The sequence below is a fragment of the Homarus americanus genome, unplaced genomic scaffold (assembly GCF_018991925.1).
Source record: "Homarus americanus isolate GMGI-L3 unplaced genomic scaffold, GMGI_Hamer_2.0 scaffold51859, whole genome shotgun sequence".
NCBI lineage: Eukaryota > Metazoa > Arthropoda > Malacostraca > Decapoda > Nephropidae > Homarus > Homarus americanus.
The window spans coordinates 13374146-13380597 of record NW_024711292.1 but is presented as its reverse complement, the minus strand read 5'-3'; positions in this window follow the sequence as shown (position 1 = coordinate 13380597).

The following is a 6452-nucleotide window of genomic DNA, read 5'->3' as shown; positions in this document are numbered from 1 at the left end:
ACCTAAACTTATCCAACTTGAATCCGTTGCTCCGAGTCCTATCCTGCTCGGATATTATAAGAACTTTATCTATATCCCTTTATTGATTCCTTTCACCCACTTAAATACTTCTATCATATCTCCCCGCACTCTTCGTCTTTCTAGGGAATGCAAGTTAAGTTTCTTTAACCTATCCTGATATGGAAGGTTTCTAAGTCGGAATCATTTTGTCATTCTTCGCTGCACCGACTCTAGTGAATTTATATCCATTCTATAATAGGGGCACCAGAACTGAACAGCATAATCGAGGTGCGGCCTAACTAGCGCAAGATATAGTTGCAATAAGACCTCTGCATTCTTGTTACTTACACTTCTAGATATAAAACCCAATACTCTGTTTGCCTTATTTCGAACATTAACGCACTGTTTTCTAGGCCGTAGGTCCGGGCTTACAAGTACCCCTAGGTCTCTTTCACAAGTCGACTTCTCTAGGTTATGTTGGCCCATACCAACCCCCTCCCCTGAACCCTCCTCCCCACCGGAATACCAACAAGTTCTCGCCAGAAGTTACTATTTCATCTGGGAAAGGAATGGAACCAGTGTTGAATAGTGGTGAACAGTGCTTAGTGAAAACTTTGAAAAAGATCTATATTTGTTGTGATGTGGAATAGGCTACCGAGTGCTATAGTAGGATCGGGGACGCTAGGGAGCTTCAAGACGAAGTTGGATAGGCACATGGAAGTGCTGGGATGGGTGTGAAAGGGATCTGCCCTGTATGGGCCAGTCGGCCTCCTGCAGTATCCCACTTTCTTATGTTCTTATGTTCTTGTGAAAAACAACTCGGCAGTTGAGTCTGAGCCAAGCTAACCTTCACAATGTGAGATCCCAGGTACCCAGTGATAATTCCCCTGAGACTCCACGATAGAGAGGCCTGGGACCACACCTCACCCACTTGAGTGAGTGAATTCCTGTGACAACGGACCACGTGGTGTCCCCATTATGCACGACACCGCATAGTGAATGAGTTGCTACAGCATCATGTGAAGTTCCTCATAACACCATCCGTGAAGGAATTACTACGCCACGTGATGCCCCTTATAACACCATCTGTGAGGGAAATACTACACCACATCAGGCCCCCCATAACACCATCTGTGAGGGAATTACTACACCACATCAGGCCCTCATAACACTATCTGTGAGGGAAGTACTACACCACATCAGGCCCCTCATAACACCATCTGTGAGGGAATTACTACATCATCAGGCCCCTCATACACCATCTGTGAGGGAACTACTACATCATCAGGCCCTTCGTAACACCATCTGTGAGGGAATTACTACACCACGTCAAGCCCCTCATAACACAACCTGTGAGGGAACTAGTACTCCACGCGATGCCCCTCATAACACCATCTGTCAGGGAGTTACTACACTACGTGTCTGCTGTTCAGCACCTCAGCTCACATGATCTATGTGTGTAAACATTAATCTGTATGTTCACTGTATGTTCCTTCACCTTTCTCTAATGAAGGCTTTTGTTAAACCACCAATGTATGCAATAAGTCATTTATGTCCAATGTATATTTTCAGCCTTCGGGCTGCAAACTTTTTCAATAAACTGTTAATTATTATTATTATTATTATTATTATTATTATTATTATATATATATATATATATATATATATATATATATATATATATATATATATATATATATATATATATATATATATATATATATATTATATAAGAACATAAGAATATAAGAAAGTGGGATACTGCAGGAGGCCGACTGGCCCATACAGGGCAGATCCCTTTTCACACCCATCCCAGCACTTCCATGTGCCTATCCAACTTCGTCTTGAAGCTCCCTAGCGTCCCCGATCCTACTATAGCACTCGGTAGCCTATTCCACATATCCACAACTCTATTACCAAACCAGTGCTTGCTTCATATCCTTTCTGAATCGGAATTTATCTAATTTAAAGCCATTTGTTCTAGTTATTTCGTTATTACTGAGCTTCAGAACATCTTCCATTTTACCCTTGTTAATCCCACTTACCCACTTGAACACCTCTATCATATCTCCCCTAACTCTACGCCTCTCTAATGAATGCATGGCTATGCTTTTCAGTCTTTCTTCATATGGAAGGTTTCTAATATTATGGATCATTTTTGTCATTCTTCTTTGTACTCTCTCCAAAGAATCTATGTCCATTCTATAATAAGGACACCAGAATTGAACCGCATAATCCATGTGTGGCCTCACTAATGCTAGGTAAAGTTTCAAGATAACGTCAGCAGTTCTGTTACTCACAGACCTAGATATGAACCCAAGAATCCTGTTTGCCTTGTTGCGAACGCTAATACATTGTTTCTAGGTTTCAAGTCGTTGCTAACAAATACACCTAGATCTTTTTCACAATCTGAGTATTCTATTTCCGTGTTACCTAGTTTATACTTAACGTTTGTATTCGTCTTCCCTATCTGTAGTACCTTGCATTTATCAGTATTAAAATTCATTTTGCCAGTCTACTGACCACTCATGTAGGTATCTAGATCTCTTTGAAGGTGTTCAAAGTCACTGTCTGAATTTATCACTCTCCCCATTTTGGTATCATCTGCAAATTTACTAATCCTACTAGTTATGCCTAAATCAAGATCATTAATGAATATAACAAACAGCAGAGGGCCTAATACAGATCCCTGGGGAACTCCGCTTTTGACCGCACCCCAGTCTGACTTTAATCCATTTATGCTGACAATATGTGTGTGTGTGAGTGTAACGGGTCAGAATTCTCTATCTTGACTGGGGGTTTATTAGTGGATGGAAATGCAGTGGAAGCGCCCCTTGGAGAAGAACCCGAGCCAGCACAAACACAATTTACTAAAAAAAAAATTAAATCTCCGTGACCCGTGGAAGGATAGCACATGTGATTGGGGTGAATGAGACTCACTGTAAAATTTAGACACTTCTATTCCCTCCAACTCTACAGACACAATCAATAATGGTACACCAACATATGCTCACCTCTTAGCCTGGCATAAAACACTACACTGGGGAACAAAACTTATTCATGATTTTGAAATTATTAGAAACTTAGAAAATGCCTCATTAGACAACAATAAATTCAAAGTATTAAGAAATGTTGCTTGCACGCATGAACAGGCCTTAAGGGCATTCAACAAAAAAATATAAATCACTGAGAAAATGGTATAGGAAATAAGAAATTATTAACTCCACCATGAATAGGCATTAAGGGCACTCAACAAAATAATGGTACACCAACAGATGTACAACTCTCAACCTGGCTTAAAACACTACACTGGGGAACAAAAGTTATACATGATATTGAAATTATAAAGAAATATTAAATGCGTTAAAGGAACTAAATCAACAGTATTACTTAGAACAGAGAGGATGAACCTCGTCTGAAAAACAGTTCCCTTGTTATCTGACATCAATTAGTGGCACATAAACATTGGAAAACAATACTATCAAAAATATTTAAGAAATATTAACTACACACAGCAAGACAATATCAGTTACTTAAAAAATAGTATCACTATATGAAGAAGTTATTGACTCCACCAATACCCGTGAAAACGTGCTCCTTAACCTCACACATAGGTTCCTCATGCACCTTTATTTTTCTTTAGGCACAAACAAGCCCTTCACAACCTTGGAGAATGTTTCTCTAAGTACCCACTAGACTCCTGGTCTCAGTGTGTAACCATTCATTCACTCAGCTAGCCTCATTTTACACTCAGTAACATCCATAAAATGGAAGGGAGTGGGCCAACCAGACCTTGTTCAGTTGAGGGGAGCTCTAATTTCCCGTTAGTAAAAGGTTTTCACTAAACTGCCTAAAGTTATGTTGTATTGTGAGCCAAGGTGAAGGAGATTTGGTGACCCCAAACAATCGTCAAACGGGGACAGACGATGGTCCCACATCGTTAGTTGTGCTCTCCAACCCTCAAACTGCTCAATCAACCGCTTGGGCTCAACTCAGATCGAGTGGACTCGTTCAGAATGTATGGACGTTCAGACCGCGTAGGCTCTACAGCAGTGGTTCTTAACCTGGGGGGCGCGCGTCAGTAATTTCCAGGGGGGGGGCGCAAGCCCTAGGGGAAAAGTAGGAATTTCTCTAATTATAATTATAGTTTTTATTCTCTTAACAAGAGCGTGGGCTAATATTGAGAAGTTTATGAAAAAATGCAAAAGTATCGCCTTATAACTTTAGTCTTCTGCACACGTCCGTGGCAATAATTCCTCTTCTCTCACATTTATTCAGTTAAGGCTATTGAGGTATGTTTTATCCCAGTTGTTATATTTACCTAAAAATAGTAAGCAGCAATAAGTATATTGGTGAATTGTGAACACGCATGTGTTGCTCTGTTTGTTATTCGCAAGTTTTGAATTTGTATTTTATCAGAAGTTGGTGGTGCTTAAAATCATGTGGTGGTAACATGGTAAAGTTGTATTTATGATGACATTGATTTGTTTCTTAATAATCGTGTGTTTATGATCATGATGTGTGCACTGATGGAGCTCCAGCCATGCTTGGTCTGCAGTCTGAATTCATTACAATGGTGAAAGAAAAAAATCCGTCTGTTGTAGGTACACACTGCATACTTCATCGTGAATCCTTAGTATCCAGAACTTTACCTGCTGAAATGAGGGATGTCCTGAATGTGGCTATCAAGGTAGTCAACTTTATCAAAGCTGGAGCCTTAAACAGTCGTCTCTTAAAATTGCTGTGTAAGGATATGGAATCTGAACATGAAACCTTGCTTTTTCACACGAACGTACGATGGCTATCAAAGGGGAACATGCTTGGACGGCTTTGTGAACTACGAGAAGAAGTAGCAATATTTCTTGATTCGAAGCAGAAGGCAGATCTCCATGACAAGTTCAAGTCTGAAGGCTTTCAGCTATCTCTAGCTTACCTGGTGGACATCTTTGAAGCGTTGAATCCTCTCAACCTTAAACTACAAGGGAAAAACATCAACATCATCATGCACCACGATACCACTCGAACCTTCATGGCCAAACTCGACCTCTTGAAGTGTCGAATTCAGCAGGGAAATACAGCCAGTTTTAGTAACTTGCATTCTGCTCTCATTCACGGTAACCTTGATTCTGAGTAAAAGAAACAAATAATCACTCATCTAACTGACTTGAAAACAGAATTCATCAGATACTTCCCAGAGATAGATGAGAAGCGTGAAGCCTGGAAATTCATCAGGAACCCATTTCAATGTGAAATAGCTGATGTTTCGGATGAAATGCAAGAGGAGTTTCTTGAGTTGAAGTTCAACTCCACAGCTAAGGAAGACTTCAGAGAACTGGATCTTGAGACGTTCTGGGTCAAGTACCTTCTTGTTTACCCTCTGATCTCACATCAGGCTCTTCTGATTCTAACTATGTTCGGATCCACATATCTTTGTGAAGCTGCATTTTCCACGCTCGTTGCTGTCAAGACCAAGTACAGAAACAGGCTGAACTTTGAAGGGGATTTACGTTGTGCACTCTCTGGCATTCAACCACGCATTCAAGATCTAGTAGCTAAGAAGCAGTGTCAAGTATCTCACTAATTTATACTCAATAAAAAGACTAAAAACACAATATTTTTCATTTTCTTTAAAATCTGGGAGGGAATTTTATTCATAGATGCAAGGGGGGCGTGGAGGGAAGGACCAATTCCTAGAGGGGGCGTGGAAGTAAAAAGGTTAAGAACCACTGCTTACAGAATCCCTGCAATATACCCTCTGTTAGCTATTGTTAACTTTTCCTTAAGACTCACATCACCGCCACTCACTCATTGTTTGTTCCTACCGCCCTATCTGAGCTCTGTCTGAGATTGAATAAAACTCACTTGTTAATAGTGACGTAAATAGAACGAAGGAAACTAGATCACATTGTCGTCTCCTTGGGTACAAAGCAACATCCCGCTGGCTCGACCACTGCCTCTTGACTGCCAGACAAACGCGCTTCCTTCAAGGCGTTACTCTTGACCTTGACTTATTTACCGCATAACTAATAGTTTAATTAGGGCTTACGCAACATTTTCAGACTGGGAGACGATCTATGATAACTTTTAACTTAATAACTGTCATTTAATTTCATAATTCACGTCCAAATTAAGTCGCCAGAGTATACTTAATATTGGATGGGTGCAGTTCCAGGAGTTCTCACTACGCGTGCGGGAGCGCTGTCCTCTCTCCGTTGACCTTGACCGACTCAGCATCGCCATTATTTGTATTTCATCTCTAAATATCACACTGAAATTTCTGAATATTACAATCAACCCCTCTAAAAAAGACAGCACTGTCCTCATGTGCTGAGAAAAGCATGCATATGACCCCCCAGAAAAGACTTGTTCTACTAACTGCATCTCACACCTGCAATGTCTAAACGCAGCATTTCCGTCCTTCAATTTCCGGCTTCCCTTCTCCCCTTCTCTCT